This window comes from Manis javanica, chromosome 2 (genome assembly GCF_040802235.1).
Source record: "Manis javanica isolate MJ-LG chromosome 2, MJ_LKY, whole genome shotgun sequence".
NCBI classification, from domain to species: domain Eukaryota; kingdom Metazoa; phylum Chordata; class Mammalia; order Pholidota; family Manidae; genus Manis; species Manis javanica.
The window spans coordinates 223,661,599-223,683,320 of NC_133157.1; the positions used below are offsets into that span (position 1 = coordinate 223,661,599).

Here is a 21,722-nt window from a genome sequence, read left to right on the forward strand (position 1 = left end):
GGTGGAGAAAAGCTCCGGGGCCGCCGAAGGAAGGTTCTGGAAATCCCTCAGGAGACCTCCGCCTGACTTCCAGCTGGGATCTAGGCCTGGGAGCCAGCAGAGGCTGCCTCAGCAGGCAGGAACAGAGGGAGGGCCCTGGGCAGGTGTGGAGGGAGGGCCTGTGCCAGGTGGGGTCCCTGGTGCTGGCTGGCAGTGACATGCCCGGCCGAGCCTGGAAGCCAACACCAGCCTCCCTGAGACTCTGGGATGGGGCCTGTCCACCCCCTCACCTCAGCTCCTTGGACCAGAGCTGTGCTGGCAACCCTGGCATCAGCCCCCTTCTCCACCCAGCCCCTCCCTCACCTCAGGAAACTGAAAGTCTTTATGGCTCCCAAGTGGGGCAAGTGCTCTGGTCTTTGGGCCCAGAGGGCAGGCAGTGCTGGGGCCAGGTGACAGCTGGGGGCACGGAGCCCATCCTGTGGACTCTGCGGATGTGCACCACACGCTGCAGCCCCCGACCCGAGAGGCTTCATCTGGTGCCCCAGCTACTGGCCCCTGTGCCCGGACGCCAGCCTAGAGGAGGAGCCATGTGTGTGTCCACAGGGCAGCTGGCCCTCCCCCAACACGTTCTCCCTCTTTTCCCTGTGACCCCGGCCTCTGCAGCTTCTCCACAGGACCTGGGGAATCACCCACTCGTGACAATAATAACGTACTAGCGTGCCTGGATCATAGAATAAAATAATGGGATCAGAGAAACAAGTCATATAATCCAAACGGAATCCTAGACACCCAGAATAGAATCCCTGCACACTTAAATATCATCACGCATCGAGTCACAGAGCTGCAGAACAGGCCCTGGCAGGTGGGCTAGAGGGCACTGCAGGGACCACTCGGCCCAAAGCCCTCGGATTCTGGGTGAGGAGGCATGAGGGAGTCATGGGCTGGGCTCTGGGCATCTTGGAGCGCTCAGCCCAGCCCTACAGGCCACCTCTGAGCTGCCCTGGGGGCCCAGCAGGAGAGATGGGGGGGACGTGTGTGGCATCCTGGGACAGCAGGCATCTGGCAGGGGCCTCAGCCTGAGGCAGCCAGGCCGGGCGTCAGCAGGAAGAGGGCAGTCAGGGGCCGTGCTAGGGCGTCGCCTCAGAGCCGGGAGTTTATTGAATGAATACATGAATGTGTATCGGCTCCAAGAGAGGAGGAGATGCCTCTGCCCTGTCCGTCCGTGTGCCCGGCTTAATCAGCATTGGTGAGATGCCCAGCGAAGAACAGCAACAGCCAACACTGTTTTGCAGAGGTGAACTTCACAAATGGAAAATTAAGCATTTTAAAGTGAACAGTCCAGAGGAACGTTTTCATCTCCCACAGGGAGACCCCGTGCCCATTAAGGGGTCATCCCCCCACCCCCCACCCAGCTCTGGCCGCCACCATTCTGTGTTCTGCCCTGTGGGTTTGCCCACTCTGTGTGGCGTTCCAGAGGTGGCATGCTGGGCCTCCCGGCCCCGGCTGTCCCTCAGAAGCCCCTTCCCAAATCTCTCGTTCTCCGGGCTGACTGTTATTTCTTTCTTCTCTTCTCCCTGGCATGATAGGATCAAGAAAAGGTCTTAAAAACGAAATACAACATTTTTCTTCCATGACAAATCCTGTATTGAAGAGCTCAGCAGAGGAGCCCCTCTCCGGGGCATCCCTGTAATTAGTGCTACGTGGGGCAGCTGGTGTCCCCTCCCTGGTCCCAGGAAGCAGCCAGGTCCCCCCACCTCCTCCTTTCCCCATCCCCCTGCCCACCCCTCCTGCACCTCCAGGCCCAGCATTCCTGGCTGCTGGGATTGGAGACAATAATCCCAGAATTATGCCATTCCCAGGCACCAGGACCGCACCTGCAACACATGACACCTGCCCCATTCCCACCCTGCACAGGGGATGATGGGATGAATACCACACTAGAGCTGCCACCACCGAGTCTGCCCCCCCATTACAGATGGGGAAACGGAGATCCAGGGAGGAGGAATTCTCCCCCACCTCCCAAAGCCAGGAAAGGAGTAGGGCTCCATCCAGGCCTGGGCCCCTGGGCCCCTGGCTGTGCCTGCACACAGAGAAGAGGGGACGCACCAGGAAAGGGCTGGAGGCGCCCCCCGTGGGACTGCAGCTTCCTTGTGTCTGGGCCCGCAGGGCGAGAGGAGGACAGGATAGGGCTGGAGGCACTTGGTGACCAGGAAGCCCAGGCAGGCTGGTGGAAGGGGCAGAGCAGACAGGGGCCTCTGGTCCTCGGACGCCAGGCAGAAAGAGAGAGAGGGCCAGATACAGCTGCGTTAGTACCTGGGACAGGCACCCTGGCTCTGCCTAGAGTCCCTGCCGGCCGCTGACCAGGGCTGAGGCTGTGCCGCCAAGGACCAGTGCCTTCTGCCCTCCCGCTGCCCGCCTCAGGGGTTGGGGCAGATAACACAGCCAGCCTTTAACAGGCGGTGGCTGAGTGCCTTCTGTGGATGAACGCATTTCATCCTAACCAGCACCTTAAAGTAGCTCTGATTGGGAAACCAAGGCACAGAGAGGTTCGTTAAGGTGCCTGAGGTCACACAGCTGGAAGGTCAGGGAGCCCAGATTGCACCCGGACAGTCTGATGGCAGAGCCAGTGCTCACAATGGCTGTGGGGGACAACGGGGCCTGGGGCCAGGGGAGAGAGAGTAGAGGGTGTCTGCCTGGGAGGGCAGAGCTCCTGGGGTACCCCAGGATGGAGCCCTAGGGATGGGGGCGCAGAGCAGCCCTCCGTGCTCAGCCTCCCCCTTCCTACAGTGCCCGCCCCCTCCACCCCCATGCCCTTTGACCAGCCACAGGGGCATTTCCACTGCCAGCTCTGTGCTGACTCTCTTCCAAATCCCTCAGGCCCAGAGTCCCGTCTTCACAATGACTAGGGGAGGGCCAAGGGCTGGCAGCCCCCTGAGATGCCGGGCGGCTGCCCAGCACACCTCACTGTCCCCCACGTGTTCCTTACAGAGTCTGTGACCTCTTACATCTCTCAGCCTCTGTGGCCACCCTTTGCTGCTGTTGTCTCTGTTTCTCAGGGTCTCTGACTCGCTCTGTCTGTGTCTATTCCCACCTCCCTGTCTCCCTGTCTCTCTGTGCCTCTCCGTGGACACTCCAGCCACCCGGGACAGCCGAGGCCTCCGTGCCTTCTGACTCAGCTCCTCTGTGGGTGGGGAAGGCTGCTCTGGGAGCTAACCTGCACTCACATGGCTCCTGGGTCCCCGGGGAGCACCAGGCCTGCCCCTGCCCAAGGGGCCCTCACAGAGGCTCTGGGGGCCGCTCTGATCCAGGCACACGGAGCCCCCCTCTGAGCCCCGCCCCTCTCCCTGCTGCCCAAACCTGGTGACCGAGTCCCCCATGCCTAGACTCCCCCTGCAGTCCAGTCCCCCTGCAGCGGCATCCGATGTGTGGGGCTGGCAGAGACCCCTGCAGACCAGTGTCCCTGCTTCAGGCCAGGGGGTGACCTCAGGGCTGTCCACATTTGACACCTGCGGGTCTTGAGCGTTTGCACTCACAGGCCCCTCCCTCTATAAAAAATAATTTAAAATTATACTTTATGACTGCTTTGGTATAAAGACAAAGATACTAATAAAAAACAAATGTTTTCTTGGACCTAAAACTTCATTTTTGTTCCCTTCCAATTTTAAGGGAAATTAAAACCTGGGCCCCTTGAAGCCTTGTGCGTAAGCTGGCCCTGCTGGGCCTCAAACCACCTGTGCGGAGCCTAGCTCGGCCACAAGTCGCCATCACTGCCCCAACCTGCACCTCGGTGTCCCTGTGCATGACATGAACAGAAGGCTTGAGGCCAAAAGGCTCCTCGGGCTGGCAGAGGCTTCTGCTCCCCAAGAGGGGACAGAAGCCAGGACAGCTCTGCACCCTGGCACCATGGGCCGCCCCGCCCCCAGCCCCAGAAGGCGGTGATCCTGCCCTGCACCCGGCTCTGGGGCGGCAGGGCTTCCAGCTGCCCTGTCCTTTCTGCATCCACTTGGGGGCAGAGGGTCCCTCCGCACGGCCTCCCGGCTCCCAGCCAGTCACCCCCACCTTCCCGGTGGAGCCGCCTGCTCGGGCAGGGCCCTCGGAACAGGAGAAACGAGCTGCCAACACCTCCCGGCACATCAGCCCTGCCATCCTGCACCGCAAGCTCTGGCTCATTTTTCCTCCTTCCCGGTAATTGAGTTCGAATGATATGTGAGACTCTCAACCAATTCATCATGATCCGCACACACCCCGAGCCATCCCTGGGGCTGCCCAACGAAAGGAAGAGACCCGGGGCTGGCTGGGCCACGGCGCTGGGGGCGCCTTGGCTGGCCTGTCGTCAGGGCGGGGCTGACCAAGGACTGGATGCGGAGTATCTGACCCAACCCTCTGCCGGGTTCCAGAGCCAGTCATCCCAGGAGTCTCAAGGGCACCGCAAACTCAGCCTGTCCAATGCCAAACTCACTGCCAGGCTTTTCGGGGTCTCCCAGGACGGTGGGGTCAAAAAAGCTCTGGCTCAGAGCTGGTGGCCTGGGTCCAAACACTGCCCCCTGGGTGACCTTAGTAAGAGCTGCTTGTTGGGGTGTGGAGCATTCCGGTAAGAGTGAAAAGGGCCCAAGGAGACGCTCACTTGGTAGGCTCTTGGGAAGTGGTGGTAGCCTCCACAGCTGCTGGTGGCATTCACCCTGCCCGCCCCACCCTGGGCACCTGCATCTGGCCTCCCAGGCCAGAAGACCGGTGCCACCTGGCCTTCAGCCAGTGGGGGCCCACAGCCATCTTTCCCAGCCCATGGGGATCTAGGTCACAGCCCACAGCCTGGCCTGACAGGCTCCCACCTGGCCACTGCACAGCCCCCTAGGGGCACTCCAGCCCTGCCTGCCCTCCAGCTGCCCTCCCAGCAGCCAGGCGCCCTCCCTCCCTGCAGTCCGGTCCCCCTGCAGCGGCATCCGATGTGTGGGGCTGGCAGAGACCCCTGCAGACCAGTGTCCCTGCTTCAGGCCAGGGGGTGACCTCAGGGCTGTCCACAGAGGACAGAGGCCCAGAGAAAGCCCCCGATGATGACCTCCACCCACCCCAAATTGGAGTTCCGGTTGTTCTCCTTTGCAGGGTCTGTTGGGAGTGGCAGGGGACCATGGGCACATAAGGCCCCAGCTTCCATTAGAACACCAGTGTCCCCAGGGTCCAGGGTGAGGCTCCTTGGGCACTGGCTGTACTCGGGCCCTGTGGGGGTGGGAGAGGGCCGGTGCTAGGCACTGCTGCCCCTCAGAGACCGCAGAGGGACACTCATCCCAGAACCAGAGTTGGAACCAGGTCCCAAGAAGGGACACTTGGCATCAGAGGGTGGTGAGTCCAGTGAAAATGCTGTAGGAGCCCCGCGGAGGCAGAAAACACCTTCCCCTGGGGGTCCCGGCAAGCTCCCTGGAGGAGGTGGCCTTGAGGAGGTGAGGAGGGATGAGGGGCAGGGAGGGGATGGGATCAGATAGGCCCTGGGCAGGGTCACAGGTGACTGGGACTGAGACAGTGGGGTGCTGGCCTGTGCTGGTGGCACGTGGTCATGGTTATGGGATCACAATAGGGGTCATAGGCTGGGAGTCTGCAGAGGACAGACCATGGAATGACCCCCAAGATGTCGGATGTCATACTGTAGAAGGCACAGGGCCACAGGAGGGATGTGTCACCAGCTCTGGACTTGGGGCACCCCTGCAGCCCTTCCTTACATTGGTGCAGGGTTCACCCTTTCTCCTCATCACCCTCAGCTCAAAGGTCACCTCCTCCCAGAGGTCCACCCTGACTGTCCACTGAGCCACAGAGTGGCACTGACCCTCTGCTGCCCAAAGCAGAGCTTTCCAGATTCTTGACTCTCATCTCTCTGGGGCAGTATGCTCCTGTTTGCTTATTACATGCATCCCACAGGGTTTGGGAACAGAGGCACCCCAGCCAGGCTGCCTGGGCCCACCCTTGCGGGCGTGTGACCCTGAGCCAGTTATCAGGCCTAGCTCTGCCAGAGGGCACTGTAGTCTCACCCAGAGAGTTTTCACCGTACCCTAGAGCACTTAAGCCGGGCTGGGCATGTGGAAAACAACATCCTTTCTCCTGCTGTGGTGACAGCTGTCGGAGGCTTTCTGCAGCCCACCACCAAACCCAGCACCCATAGTGGTTCCCAGGAGTTCCCAGGAAGGAAATAGCTCCTGAACAAATGGATAAGCCCAGCCCTCGTTGTCCCAGGAGAGAAGCCTTCAGCTCACCAGGGAAGCTCCAGCCTGCCCTAACGCAAGGTTGCCGGGGGTCAGGGCTGCTTCACATGATCCAGGATGTGGCCATGTCTGGGTCCTTGGCTCCCATGTCAGGAGGGGGACAGGGACCCGGGCCTTGCCACCTGCTTCCTCATCAGATGTGACACACAGATCCCCAGAGGCCCGGCAGGCAAAGGCCCCCCACAGTACGAGCTGAGCAGCACCAGGGGGATTTGGACAGGGCCTGGCATCCCAGAACCATCCATGGATCCTGGACAGGCCACTCCCTCCCCAGCCCAGAGCCTGGCGTGTCTTCCTAACGGTATGCAAGCTGTATGATGGGATGTCTGCTAAAAAGTGACAGTGCCCTAATTTATTCAACTTGTCAGCTTCCATCTGCCACCCACAACTGCCAGCAAGTGTGGGGGTTTTGGAAACTAGAGCGGAGCTTTCTCGCCCCAGGGCTGGGTGCTGGAGGGAGCCCAGGATGACGATTCTCCTCCAAGCAAGCACATCCCTGGGCAGGCAGCCAGGACGGGTGCTGGGAGGGGCGGGGCCACAGCAGGGACTGCCCAGGGCCTGAGGGGCAGGTGGGTGCTGGCAGGGAGCCCCGAGAGCTGGGAGCTCAGCCTGCCCTGGGCAGCTGGGGAAGCTGAGGCCGGGGGACAAGGGCTCACACTGCAAGAGCCACCCCACCCAGGAGGGAGGGACTTGAGCTCCTGCCCCAGAAGCAGCATGGCATTCGCCACCAGAGACCTGGCCCATGTCCCAACGCCACCTCCAGTGGGGGGCACCCTTGGCAGGTCACTTGATCACACCGACCCTCTTCCTCATTTGTGAAATGCAGCTCTGAGGGCACCCCCCACTAGTGAGGATCAGAGACCACTTGGGAAAGCAGACTGCCTGGGCCCAGGGCTGGAGGGGGCCCTGGAAGCATGCAGCATCACTGGTGATGAAGTATCCATCCAGCGTGAGCAGACAGAGCTGGGTGTGGTCACTGGGCCCTGCCCCCGCTCAGGGACAGCAGCCTCCCGGGGTCTGTTCCTGGATATGGCCTCCCAGGGGTCGGAGTCCCAGGGTCTTGGCATCACCAGGCTGGGGAGGGCAGCCCTACCTGTTCCCAAGGCAGGACTTCTGTGAGTCCAGGAGACATTAATGCAGCCCCACCAGGATGGTTTGATGCAAAAACAAAGGGGGTGAATCCCAATGGTGGTCCTTCAGGGTACAAAGGTGGGGGACCTGGGAAAGGTCACATAGGCCCTCCAACTCTCCCAACCCTTTGGGGCCTCAAATCAGAGCCACCTCCTCCAGGAAGCCTTCCTGATGCACACCTCCTTCTAATGGACAGCATCTCTTCCCCTTCTAGACTCTCTCATCATACCTGTCCCCTTTCAGTTCCTCCTCTGGAGTTATTTGAAAACTTACACAGCTGGTTTGTGCCTCTGGGCCACTGTACAGACTGGTCACTATGCACTAAATATCCTTCCCATTCTCTTCCTAACAAATTCCTACTCATCCTTCAATACCCATCTCGAAGGTCACCTCCACATGGAAACATACCTCTATGGGCTCCCATGAGCCCCTGGGCATCCCCCATCATAGGACTTCCCATTCTCATCTGGAACTACCCATAAAGCTTCTCTCTCCCTCCAGGTCAGGTAAGTTCCCTACTGGCCACCTCCTGTCACAGGGCCTAGCACACAGGAGGTGTCTAATAAAACTTGCTACATGAATGAAGGAAGGACTGGGGCCCATGGGGTGTCTTGGCCTCCCCCCTGAGCCTGATCAGCACCCGGGGTTTGGAAACTGTTCCGTGGACCTCCCAGAGGCCAGGCGAGGCCCGTCCTCCCCATGGGAACCAAACCCCAGGCTGAGTCACGCTCACCCCAGGCAGCTGTTTCCAACTTGAAGCCCAGACTCGTGAATCTGGTCACCATAACACGGCTGCAGGGGGCAGGGACCCACCAGGCCCTGGAAGAGGCAGGTGGCCCCAGGGCCCCGCAGCCACCCCACCCCAAGAACTTATGAGGCACCTCTGAGTGTGGGAGCCTGGGAGTCCTCTCTAGATGCCCCACACAGAGGGACCCCATGTCCATGGTTGGGGGACTGAAAGGCGAGCTTCCATGCTATTTCGCTTCTGTGAAAGGAGAGCCCAGCTCTGCCCAGGCTCAGGGCTGCGTCCCTTCCATGGGCTTGGGGCCGGAGAGGACCCCTATGTGGACAGCCCACTGTGTGCCCGACCTGCCAGTCCACGGAGCTCCCGGCATCTGCTTCTCACAGCTGAGCCCTTCGATCCCTCGGTGCCTCAGAGCTCCGTTTCCCCATCCGTACTGGGGAGGGGACGCCACCCCGCCGCTGGGGAGGGATCTGAGGAGCGGCCAGCCCCGGGCATGCCCCACCTCCCTCTGGACCCCTGGCTCGGCACCCCAGGCCTCCTCAGAGGCCTCACCAGGCACTGAGGACCCGACCATTCCCCCAGCCTTGCTAGAGGCCATGCGGGCCAGTGGGGGCCCGGACCCGCTCCCATCACCCACTGCCTCAGGCCTGAGCTCAGCCCACCCATCCCAGCACAGGCTGCAATCCTGACATGCCTCAACCAGCCTCAGGCCAGGCATGTCCACCGGCGGCTCAGGCAGAGACACCTGCTCCCACCCTCAGGACCAGGGATATTAGATGGGCAGTGAAGTTTAATACCCAGAAAACAGGCTTTGAATTGATTAAAGTTTATGAGCAGTGTTGACTCCGTAATAATCCCCCCACTGGTTCCCTCTCTGCCTCTTTGCCAGCCTCCGCCCCGCACACCCTCATGTTTCCCTTGGGCCTCTGCACAGGCACCGAAGAGTCCCAAGAGTCCATAAGAGCAAGGCCAAGAGGTCAGTGCACCACAGGCAGAGGGGTCACTGCCTCCCCAGGGGGATGCAGGACACCCCCACCTGGCCCGTTCCCTGGAGAAGGCGTAAGGCTCTGTCCGGAGTACTTTCGAGGACAGGCTGGGCCCGCACAGGAATTGGGGGCCCGAGGGGCCCTGGAGCTCTCCTCCAGCACACCTCTGCCAAATCGACCCCAGTGGTGGACTCAGACCTGGTTCTGGCCATGAAACCATCCCTGTCTGCCTGGAGGTGTGAGAACCCCAGCCTGGTGCCCAGAGCCTTCCACGGAGGTGGGCCAGGACCTTTAGAACCTTCTGTAGGGTCCTGGGAGCTGTTGATGCCAGGATGCTGGGCTGAGAAGGGGCATGGGAAAACTGAGCTCAACAGAGGGTAGGACCGCCTGGCAGGGGATTATGTGCAGGACTTGGGAGCCGTGGCTTTAATCTGTGGCTTAAGGGAACTAGGGTAGGCAGGGCATGCACTTCTAGAAGGAGAGACAGAAGGAAGATCTGGTACGTTCTTCCAAGAAGGGGCCGCAGGACTCCGTGAGAACCCAGTGTGGGGGACCAGCCTGGAGGGAGTGCCACCTGCAAAGTGGGAGTGAAGAAGGCAGAGATGAGAGAGGGGGGCATGAGATGCCAGGGGGCTTCCAGGCAGAGGTGTCAGGAAGGAGCGAGCAGTCTGGAGCTTAGATGCTCATGCTGTGCAGTGGGGGGTAGGGAGCTGGGCTGATGTCAGGGGCTTGGGCAGGACAGTGGCCAGTGTCCACCCAGGGAGTGGGCGCAACAAGGATGCTGGATTCTCTCTGGGCCGTGGGCACCCTCTGAGCTCTTGATGAATAATGGGACCCCCCTCCTCAGAGAGACAAGTGCACGGGGGAATTTGGCAGGCAATTTCAGGGGCTCCCTGAACTTCTGGACCATCTGTGAATCACCCAGATGCAGAGCCCTGGAATGTCAGCCCAGTGCATGCAGAGGCCCATGGCCGGCCCACCCCCAAGGCCCTGGTGCAGGCCCGAGGCAGGGTGGGTCTGCAGACCGAGGTGTGGTGGATGTTTGTCGGCTTAGGAGAGGAGAGGAGACGGGGGCCAAGTCAGGGAACAGCACCGTTTGGTGCCCACAGAGGAAGAGGGGGCTGGAAGCAAAGGGCAGGAGCAGCCCACAGCCAAGGAGATGCCAGGGGCATGAGGGCCACCAAAGGAGAGCACATCCCGCACACCCGAGGCTGCCCACAGGGGCACCTGCAGTGCTCCACCTCCAGGAGGCCGCGTCCACCAGGCGATTTGGCAGGCGCTGCAGAGCAGGTACTAACCGGAACGCCCTGGGCCTCGGCGCCTGGGCTCCAGCCCCCAGTGCAGAGGGCTTGCGTGAGCGTGGTGTGGACAGTGTGGTACCTGGAACCAGGACCATGCTGGGGGTCCAATCTAGATCCCAGCATATTGAGGAACAAACCCCTTCACCCGATTCCACCCCTGGCTGCTGTGGTAGGGGTGTGTTCTGCCCCTCTAGACCCCCAGCCCACACCCAGCTATTGCTCCCTCCACGAGCCCCCCGAGGTCATCTTGGATTTTCCAGCTCCCGTGGCTTCTGTAATGCACTGTTAACAAGCGCCCCCTTTACAGATGAGAAGGGCTGTGCCCACCCAAGGGTCAGCACTGGGCATGGCTCAGCCCCCAATACCAGCTTCTTCACTGAACACAACGTGCCCTCTTCCGCTCTAAGAGTCCCACCCACCGCTGCTACCAGCACACAGACACCATGCGGCAGAAGAGCCAGCCTGAGCAGGGTGGCAGTTTGGGGGGCTCCTCAAATCAAGGCCCGTGAGAGCTGACGCGGGGGTGGGGACAGGTTGTTCAGAGCTGCGTCTGTCCACAGAGCTGGGCTGAGATCCCACTCTGCCCTAGGCTGGATGGCCCCAGGAAGTCGCTCAGCCTCTGAGCCCCAGCCATCTCTTTTGTAAGAACGGGTTAAGAGGGGCCACTGCAAGGTATTAGGGAATTCTATCCCTTCAGCAGGGGTCCTGACCCAGCAACCTCGCCCAGGGCAGCCCCTGAAGCCTGCCTCTGCCACCAGGCCCCAGGCTCCCCGAGGAACTGGACCCTGAATGCCCTCCCTGCTGCCCCAGCCCACACCTGCACTGCTCTTTCTTAGGGCCAGTGCAGGGCAGGGAAGGGACTCTGAGGTCAGGGAGCCCTCAGAGCAGCTGCTTCACCAAAGGATGAGGGGCAGTGCCAGCTGCCCAGGCCAGCAGCCTTGAAGCCCACCTCCCAGCACATCCCCGGGGGATGCCCAAGAGGATCTGGGTCAGAGAGGTCTCACAAATGCAGCCTGGTCTCCCCCTCAGAGAGGCACAGGGGGCAAAGCATAACAACAGCAGGAGATGCACTGTTCAAACTCATCTAACCCAGTGACACCCAGACACCCCTGGGAGACCTGACGGCATCCAGGAGCCTCCCAGGCATGTGGGGAGGAGCCCCAGCCTGGCGCTGGAGTCCTGCCCCAAGCTGGCTTGGGCCCTGAGCTCTGAGCCATACCGTCAGACCCCACGAAAGGCGGCCCTGTGAGCAGGTTACAAGTCGTGGAGAAAGCGCTTCACACCCACCCGGGCAGGGGGCACCTGGCACCCATGTCCCCTCCTCACACCAGCATTCCCATGGCCTCCTAGGATGGCGCCCAGGCCTCCTGCCCCCTTGCTGACCGTGCCGCTGTTTAGGGCATGAACCACTCCGTCTCCACTGGAGTCCCCAGCCCTCCAGGCCACGCAGTCCCAGGGTGTCCGAAGAGGAGTCGTTCCTCCCAGAGGTGACTCGGAGAGCACACAGTCCCTGAGGCTTCGCCCGGGACGGGAGAGAATCACAGCCCTGTTTCCCGAGGGCACATAGACGTCCCGCGGGTCTGATGCCCCCTGCTGGAGCCGCGCGGTCAGGAGGGAGGGCCGCCTTGGCCCGCTCTCCACGGTCCTCGCCGAGCTCAGCATGGCTGAGTCACGCACTCCAACTCCGGATCCCCCAGAGCAGCTGCCTGGAGCCCAGCCCGTCCATGCAGCCAGCCTCTTGCACTGACCAGGCCACAAGAGCAGCAGGCCCATGCTGGGAGGAGGGAAGGCAGGACCCGCAGGTTCCCCCCGAGACAACCGCCTCCACAGCGCGAGAGGGGTTTTCACAGGTGCCGTCTCATTTGGGGGAAGGGTCGGTGCCCGCTTTGTGGGTGGACACCGAGGTTCAGAGACCACATTATGCCCAGGCCACACCACCAGGGAGTGGTGAGAGGACATCATCTGCCATCCAAGTGTATTGGGGACATGGTCCCAAGCACGGGATCCCAGCCTGAGTTGAGCGCACGGCCAGGGCCGTACATGGTCAGCCGTGCCAGCCCCACGCTCAGCACTCCACATGCACGACCTCAGTTTTCACCACATTTACCTCATTTACTCTTTAGCGAACAAAGCCCATGAGGGAGTTACAGCTGCCCCCACTTTACAGTTGCAGCACGTGAGGCTTGGAGAGACCAAGGGCAGGGCAGGATTGCCCACTGGGTGTATTCACACCTACACTGTCACCTTGGGCCGGTGTGACCCTCACTGTCTTGCCAATGGGTTTCAGCCCCAGCCAAGTTCACTATGGAATCAATGTGACCAAACAAATGACAGTAGAATGTTCTTGGGGTGGAGGGGTTATACCCAACTTTATTTCCAGGTGGCAGGTCAGTCACTAGAATCCCGTCCACTCAGAGCAAGTCTCTAGGCAGCAAGCCGGTCTCTGCCTCTGGGCCTCTCTGCCCCTGCAGCCTGTCTTAGCCTCTGTCCTCGGCGCTGCCACCCCTCCAGCCTCTGCTCTCCTGCAGCCTTGCAGCCATGCCACCGTGTCGCCCAGAGCACTGGGAAGGGCTCTTTATAGAGTCAATAATGACGTACTGCCACACGTGTGTAGTGAGCTAGCCAACCAGGGCCAGGTGAGATCCTAGCCACAGGAACCTTCGCTTTATCCACACTCACCCTACCATGAGTAAGGGGTTAGCCACAATCAGGGGAGGGGTCACCTTGGATGCACAAGACCTGGGCTCTTGGAGGTAGTCACTTGGGTGCTGAGCACAGCTCAGAAGTGAGCCCTGGAGATGAGAGGCTGGGCATTGTCCACCCACTCCTGCCCCCACAGGTGGGCCCTACCCCCATCCTTCCTGCTGCCCTGTGTGGGCTGATGTCCTTGGCTTCCAGGATTGCCAGACAGAGGAGCCGTGACTTGGGGGGAGCTTAGGGTGCGCACTGCTGAGAGGTATGGTGTAGTGCCAAGAGCTCCAGGGGCCCACTGAGCGACAGCACGTGTCCTGGCCCAGGGAACGCTCCCCTCCACCTGTCCTCACACAGACCTCTCCAGTCAGGCCTCAGAGCTAGGGTGCCATGCCCATGTCCCTCCCACTGGCCCAGCATCCCTGCAGGGAGCCCTCAATGGGGTGTGGGGTGCACCATCCCCCCAGTGACCATCGGACAGGCAGCTGGCTGCCCTGTGTCCCCACCCCTGAGCCCCATGAGCTGCCTGCACCCCCTCCCCTTACCCCTTGCTGCTTCCAGCACCTTGTCCCCCTTCTGAGACTGCAGGGCTTGTGGCCAACGGCCAAGTCTTGTGGGCTGTCTTGAGAGGCGGTGGCCTCCACAATGACTCCCCAGGCTCTGGACACAGGGTTGGGTGGCAGAAGCCATCCTCAGAATCGCCACAGCACACCTCCTGGAGCCCGACCCTCTGTGTGGGGTCAGAAGAGATGAGTCAGAACAGAACGCTGGCCAGGCAGGGCTCCTGTCTCCTTCTCTAGGGGCGAGTGCGGCACAGAGCTGCCCAGGGCCAGCCTGTCTGTCCGCGCAGGCCAATAGCCCTTTGAGAGCCTCATTTGATCTTAGAAAGACTCGCTCTTCTGCTAAAGGATGGAGGGGGCACATTTCTTTCAAAGCCCAAAGGGCGCGTAGGACCCCAGCATCTGGAGAAGAGGCGACACAAACTCCAGGCCAGGGCTTGGCGGCCAGGACCACAGCAGGCCCGGGAGAGGAGCCGCCACTATAGCAGAACCAGGTAAACGCCAGGAGCCTGTCCTGTTCTGAGCATCTTACCTTCATGCCCTAATTGGAAACCCACAACAAATGAAGAGATTCCCTTGCAGATGGGGAAACTGAGTCTCAGCGGGGTTCACTAATTTGTCTGATGTCACACAGTGGCAGGTGGAAGAGCTGCGGCTTGAAACCAGGTAGCCAGGCTCCGGGACCCACGTTGTCATCATTTGGGTGACCATACAAAACTGGGGCCTGGTCACTAGCAGTGTCCCAGTACCTCTGATGTAGCCTGAGCTGAAGGGACCCTCAAAAAGTTGCACCTCCTGGCTCACCCTGGAGGCATCTTAGAACACGGGGGCCCCCAAGCTAAGAGGCCCCTTTGCCTGCCTTCGAGGGTGGGAGCGCTCAGTGCCTACAGACCCCTGTCTCCAGTGGGAGCACGTAGGACTAGGTCCCTGAGCTGATTCAGCTCCAGACAGAGATCTCTGGGACCCTCTAACAGGTGACCCCAGGGCCCCGGGCAGTGGAGGGGCAGGGGTGCTGAGCTCAGGAACACAGAGGGGGGTGCCAGTGACCACACAGTCACCTCATGTACCCGGAGAGAGCAGCCCCAAGCTCGGGGTTTCAAGAGCTTGAGACACACCAAGTCTGGGATCCTCAGTGAGGGCTTTGCTGAGCCTGTGGGGCAAGGGCCCTCTGAGTCCCCAGGAGGGTTTGGGGAAGGCAGCGGTTCCCCGGGTACCCACACCCCCAGAGCACAGGCCAGGGAACCCGAGGTGGGGGCGGGAGGGGGCCTGGTGGGAGATGAGGCTGAAGCACTGGGGCCTGTCACCAAGAACTTCCAAGCCCAGTCTGAGGAGCAAGACACCCAGGAGCTCTGGGCAGCTCCCGGGGGAACCTGCCCTGCTTTCCCAAGAACAGAGCTGCAGGGAGGAGTGGGCATGCCGGGCTCCTGGGCATCAGGAGAGGACGCTGGGGAGGACAAGGAGGCCAGAAGAGCCGCCCCTGAAACCACACGTTCAGATGGCAGCAGCTGGGTGCGGGGAGCTGCTGGCAGTCATGGAGCAGGGAGACACGGCATCACAGCAGAGGGTGGGCAGGGGAAGCTGGTCATCACGGCAGATGAGGGCACAGGGGAGGCTGCAGGCAGGCAGGCCAGCGAAGCACCCCAGGGCTGTCCTCTCAAAGGGCACTGAGCTGGAACTGGGCCCACGTGGGGGAGTAGGGGTGCAGCGGGCCACCTGCCTCAGAGCCCCTGCCTCCCACAAACCCCCTGGAGCAAACTGCCCGGGGCAGCGGGGTCCATGGACCCCAGGAGGCCATGCCCCACCGAAAGCCCGGGCAGCAAGGCTCAGGGAACAGTGCTCGGCACCTGCCAGCTGCTCGGCCATGGCTCCTGGAGGCCACGGACCTGGCCACCCTTTACCCCAAGGGCCCAGCTGAGGGGTGTGACCGCCACCCGTACAACGAGGTGGAAATCCAGAACCCTCTTGCCCAGAAACACAAACCCCACCGGCAACCTCTGCTCCTATTAACCCCACAACTTGTGGCCCAGGAATTGATCCCAGAGCTCGGGCCTGGGGTCAAGTTGAGCCCCAGTCCGACCACCCAGGAGCCTGAGCGCATCACCCAACCCTCCTGACCTGCAGCTCACAGCCCTCAGGACACGGGGCAGGGCAGCTGCCCCGAGTGTTTGGGGATCACGTCTGTGTGCGGTGGGCGCTGGATGTAGGCTGGCGCAGACCTGCCCGTCTATCCACCTGTAGCAAGGGTCTTACCTCCACCTCCAGTCTGGGAACTGTGCGATACAGCTTCTAGTCTGTTCCACCTCTGCGCCTGCACATGCTGGTTCTTCCTGCCGGGATGGCCCCTCTCCTTGTTTGCCTTGACAACTCAGATTAAATGGCGCTCCCTGCCCCCAAACAGAAATGGCTTCTCCTCCTCTGACACCCGGGTGCTGTGTCTCCTCATCCGCCATCACCACCCTGACCACAGTGGGTTTCAAGGGCTTACGTCCAGCTTGGTCAGGCTGTCAACAAGGAAAAACATGTTCAGGCCACAGTGCTTGCGATAGAAACACCCAGAAGCCCACACCACACCAACCCTCGGGATCAGTGGCTGCGGAGTGCGGCTCACTGTCCATCACTAGGAGGGTCTCACGTGTGTCTGCAGTGCGCTGAACATCCTTCCCCACCCCACTCTCTCAACCAGACCCCCACTGGGCCCAGAAAGACCCTCCTATCAAGCTGCAATGTTTTAAATGTAAAAAAATCAATTTGGAAATTTTATTTCTTTCTAATGCTGACATGGCACTTAACTAACAATATGCCCAAGGCCATTTTGAGTGCTTGACTTGAATTAATACTTTTAATCTCATGCAACAATCCTGGGAGCAGAGGTACAGTAACTATCCCCATCCTACAGATAAGGAAACTTAGGCAGAGAGAGAGAGATCACGTGACATGCTCAAGGTGGCACGGCTGTGAGTGGCTGAGCCTCATTTGAGCCCAGTTCAGCAGGGTTCCAGTCACATGCTGGGTACCACGGTGACATGTGCAGATGAGCTAAAGGCCCACCCCACCCTGGCCCTTCCTGCTTCTGTGTCTTTGGACACCTGTTCCCTTCTGCCTACACTGCAGTTTCAGGGCAGATCCATGTGCACGGTTCATTCTTGGCCCCCCAGGGGCTGGCACAAAGGAGGAGCTTAGTGAATACTTGCAGAAAGAATAAGTGTTTGCTAGCTGGCTGGCTGGATAGGTGGGTGAATTGATGAATGACCAGATGGAGGGAGAAAGGAAGGGTGGGTGGGTGAACGGATGGATAAGTGGGTGGGTGGATGGGTGGTGGGTGTGTAGAAAAAAGAATGTATGGATGGATGGATGAATGAGTGAATGGGTGATGGGTGGATGGATGGACTGGTGGGCAGGTGGTAGGTGGGTGGATGGATCTATGGATGATGGAGGAAAGGATGGATGAATGGATGGGTGGGTGGGTGGATGGATGGGTGAATGGCTAGGTAGATGAGTGGGTGGAGGATGGATGGAAGAAAGGATGGGTGGGTAGACGAATGTGTGGATGGATGGATGGGTGGGTGGGTGGGTGGGTAGGTGGATGGATGCATGCTTATAAGTCTGAGTGAGCCCTGGTGGGCAGGCAGAGTCAGCACCCTGTGGAAGGTCTGACACCCAGTGGGTGCTGTGTGTATGTTGCAGAGCAAATGAAGAAACAGATTGCATTAGCACACTTTGGGCTGCATATCGATCATGTAGGGATTAATCTGTTGCTGTCTTTCCCGCAGGCAGCCATCATCCCAACCATTATAAACAATATTAGGAAGGACCCCAGGTGTGCTTCCCTGCAGGAGCCCTGCTTTGGGACATTCCCGCCTCTGGGCCCCACGGCAGCCCTGGCCTGGGGCTCTGCCCAGGGCCCTCTTAGAGGTGAGACACCGGAGCACAGGGAGCCGCAGAGCAAGCAAGGCCCGAGCCTGGGTCACTCTGAGGTGCCCCTGCGGCATTCCCTGATGCCCTGCGCACGTGCATGTGTCTGTGTGCACACATGTGAGTGTGCACACAGGGATGTGTGAATACTGTGGGTAGGGCAGCTTCGTGTCACCCACACGGCCACACAGCACTCCGAGTCGGAGGGGCCCATTGTTCAGCTTAACGCTCTGCTGCTGCCTTGAAATTATCAATAATTTTTTAGTAATGGGTCTCAATTTTTATTTTGCAGTGGGCTCTGAAAATTCCCTCGCTAACTTCTCATCCTAGGTGGCTAAAACCAGGGGAGCTGGGGTCAGTCCTGCCCTCCTGCCTGCGTGACCTTGTATGGGGCATCACCTCTCCCTCCTGCCTCTCTGCCCATGAGACACATGCAGTGCTGTGCCAAGGATCAGCCAAGCTGAGGCCCCCGATGGCCCTCCCTGCTAGCCTGCCCAGGCCCAGAACCAGCCACCCCTTGCCTGCCACCTCCTCACCCGCCCCGTGCACAGGCTCTGACTCCATTCACACCAGGAGAGAGCAATGAGTCGGGAATAACAGATAATGCTATTAGGGGCCAGAACAGCTCCATCCTCCCAGCATAGAGAAATGGGGCTGTCAGGCGAGGGGACCTCAGGCCGCAGGCCATGATTAACGGGATTGGGAGGCCCATACGCTGCAGCAGAAGGTGCCAGGAGATGATTGCTTACAAAATGTACCAATTACTGCCGTGCCTGCCCGCCCACCTCCACTGCCAGGCAAATAAACACATCAGCTGCCAGCCTGCACCAGGCCAGGCTTAGTGAAGGCCCAGGGGCTGCAGGCATGGGTCAGAGGGCTGGGAAAGCCACCTCAGAGGGTGCAGGAGGCCCATCCTGTCCCCACGAACCCTCAGCAGCAGGTGGACAGTCAGCATCTCTGCCCAGGGAAATGTTTAAATAAGCAGGGATACAGAGAGAAGGGCATGGGCAACTGTGGGACCCCTCACCCCAGAAATCTTCATGGAAAAGGCTACCCCCACTAAGGCTGGGAGATGACACGCTGTGCCTCCTGGCCCTGCAGGAATGCAAGCAGGTTACCAGAGAAGACCACAGAGGCAAGCAGGGCCGGAGCCCCCGGCTGCCCAACGCTGGCGTAATCACGCTCACATAAGGGCCCCATCTCCTCCAGCAGCCGCCCCCCCAGGACCCACCCCTGCGGGCCCCAGCACAGACAACCCCTGTGATGACAGCAGGTAGAAGTGAGTTAACAGCTAGTGGGCGGAGGCAAGAGCCTATGGGTCCCGGACACAGATATTCATCCTGCTTGACTGTTTTTGAATGTCAACAAAAAATGCCAAGATGAACGATGAATAAAAATATTCACAGAATTAGTAGGAGAGCAGCTCTCCCCGGATGCTTGAGGGGGAAGGGGTCTCGGGGCATCAAGGGACTCGAGCCGTGGGACTTTCTGGCCCAAGCACCCCGAGACCAGACAAGTCCCCTCCCCCACCCCAGTCACAGGGATCCCAGGACAAGCCACAAGGAGTCACATGTGGGCCACCAGCTCTGGCAGCGAGGACGGGCACTGGCTGCTCTTACTGAGTGCTTCATAGGTTTGATCATGACCCACTGAGCTTGGAACCAAACAGCTTTGATTGTCACTTTGCACATGAAGAATCGGCCTCAGAGGCGTGAAGTGATGCATCCAGGCCATGGGCCAGGACTCACCAGAGCAGTGTTCTGGGTCCAAGTCTTATGAACTCCAGAGTCTGTTCTCTTACACACATGCCCCAGGGGCTGTAATGTCACCACAGGGATGACCCTGGCGGCAACGCTGGAGAATGAGTGCCGTGGGACACAGATCAGCAGCAGTTCACTGTCACCGCGTAGCAAACCTCCCAGAATAAAACAGCTGAAACATGGTCACTTACTGTGCACAAGCCTGTGAGTTGGTCACTGGATCAGGGCTCAGCAAGATGTGCGTCGCTGCTCCACATGACGCCATCCGGCTCACAAGTGCATTAGCTGTCTGCCAGCTTCACTCAGTGTCTGGCTTTCGCCCAGCTGTCAGCAGGAGGCCGCTGGGCCTTCATCCCACAGGCTAGCCCAGACTCATTCCACCATGGTGGCTCCTGGGTCCCCAAGGGCTGCAGAACAGGGCGCGTCCCGACACTCAGGCACTTTTCAAGCCCCTTTCCTGTCACATTTGCAACTGTCCCATCTACCAAAGCAGACAGAAGAGCCGAGACCAGACTCGAGGGTGGAAAGTGACCGCCTCCTGATGGGAGGAGCTGCACGGTCACGTCGCAAAGGGGCAGGCGCGCAGGTGAGGAATTCTGTGGGCAGTCCTGGCCCATCACGATAGAGGAGACAGAAAATAGCCTCACCCAGGGGACTCTGGGAAGGCTTCCCAGACATGGGACATTTGCACTGGGTGGGCCTAAGGCAGAGCAAGATCAGCATTTACTGGCACCGCATGGAAGGGTGAGAACTCATGGCAGCCTTTGTGTTCAAACCACATACAAAATAGACACATGGCATAGGGGATGCTGTTTGCATTAGAATCGTGAGGTACACAAGCAGCTGTACATGGCCGTCCTGTACAACGTCCCCAAGACTCTGCTGACGGCGCAGACATCTGTCCTGTGGACTAATCCAGTGTCCAGCCCGAGAGAAGTAAGCCGTCTCTGCATGACAAACAGAAGCCCTTGTGGTTGCCACAACCCCTCCCCTTCAGGTGGGTGGCTTTGCCCCCCGCTGAGCTTGCTCACACTCCACAGATTGACGTGAGCCATTAGGATCCACACAGGTGGCCCCAGCTCCAGCACATAATCTGATCTGTGTGGCTTTAGAAAGATCCCCTTTGGGGGCAGTATGGGTCAGCCACTGACCGTCTGCGCCCCTAGGCAGTCAGCCGCCAACTGCAAAGGGCAGGCAGATCTCCCTCCCGGCGCCCTAGGGGCATGCCTCCTCCCTTCCGCCACCTCAGCAGCTGCATACCGCAGGCTGGTGGCCGGCAGCCTCCACAGCCTCTTATCCCGGCAGCCAGCCCTGCCCACCCAGGTCAACAGGTTCCTGGGAACCACACCTTTGCTGGCCCTCCCAGGACACCACAGACCCGCTGCCCACAGCTGGAACCCACACCCTCAGCTGGCCCTCTGTCATCCCACCTTCAAGGGTCAAGGCCAGGGAGGCACCTGACCCTAGAGTCAAAGTCATAAAACCTCAGGGCAGAAAGAGCCGTGGCGCAGTCTGAGGCCCACCTTGTCACAAACAGCAGCACCCACAGAGAGGGGAGGGGACTCGCTTGAAGCTTCTGAGGAGGGAGGCCGAGCCGGGGCTCTAGAGCCTTGGTTTTTAACTGCCTGATTCTAAGCCACTTCCTCAGGGCCACCAGCTCCAGGAAGCCATCCCTGATCTGGCCCCCATTTTCATTGCCCATCTGTGTCCAGCAGGGTGGCCACGGTCTCCCCTCAGCCATCTCCCCTCCCCAGTGTCAGGGTCCTTATATGTAGAATAGGCACAACACCCTCCCCTGCTGGCCCCGAGGACAGTGAGGTGAGGCTGATGGGAGGACACATGAGGTGACAGACACAAAGCCCTGCTGTGAACTGGAGGGGCCCCCGTGACCAGTACGCGATGGTGAGAGCAAGGAAGATGGTTCCGGAAAGGTAAGCCAAGTCCCTTTTCTGCCTGGAGGCCAGAAGCAGTGGCGCTGCCTCGATAAAACCATCAAAGCATGGCTGCCCCACATCTGGGTTCACATAGCTTCTGACCCCTTGGATGCCTCCCACACACATCTCCACAGCCAGATGGGGCACCACCCCTCCCATGGACTCCTCCCTGGTGCTCACCTCCCTGCACACGCAAAGTCCCAAGGCCTGGTCTTTTCACAGGTGTGGCACCTACTGGGCCCACAGTGTGCACCTTGGAGGTGGGAAGCTCATCCTCTTTGTCTCCATGCATACCCCCCACACGCATGTACTTATGCATGTGCATGCACACACACACTCACCCATTCACATGCTGGCACACACCAGTGCTTGTACACTGGCAGAGAGGTGCACAGTCTCACACACGTGCACACATACACATGTTTGCAACCATTCTGTTTGCACATGTGTATACACAAGCGCACACCCACGTGCA

The 21,722-nt window shown here is 60.0% G+C and overlaps 1 long non-coding RNA gene across 3 annotated transcripts; it reads right to left on the bottom strand.

Moving 5' to 3' along the window:
* Positions 1 to 322: 322 nt before the first annotated feature.
* LOC108409599 (uncharacterized) lies at positions 323 to 19,836 on the bottom strand. 3 transcript variants are annotated; one of them, XR_012128608.1, is made up of 5 exons: positions 19,505 to 19,836; positions 15,892 to 16,142; positions 2,086 to 2,234; positions 1,437 to 1,553; positions 324 to 1,260 (listed from the first exon to the last, which is right to left on the bottom strand). It is a non-coding gene; the product is annotated as an uncharacterized lncRNA (long non-coding RNA). The 3 variants fall into 3 exon arrangements; XR_005062610.2 differs by having other exon boundaries at positions 323 to 1,553; XR_001856267.3 differs by lacking the exon at positions 2,086 to 2,234 and having other exon boundaries at positions 326 to 1,553.
* Positions 19,837 to 21,722: the final 1,886 nt, after the last annotated feature.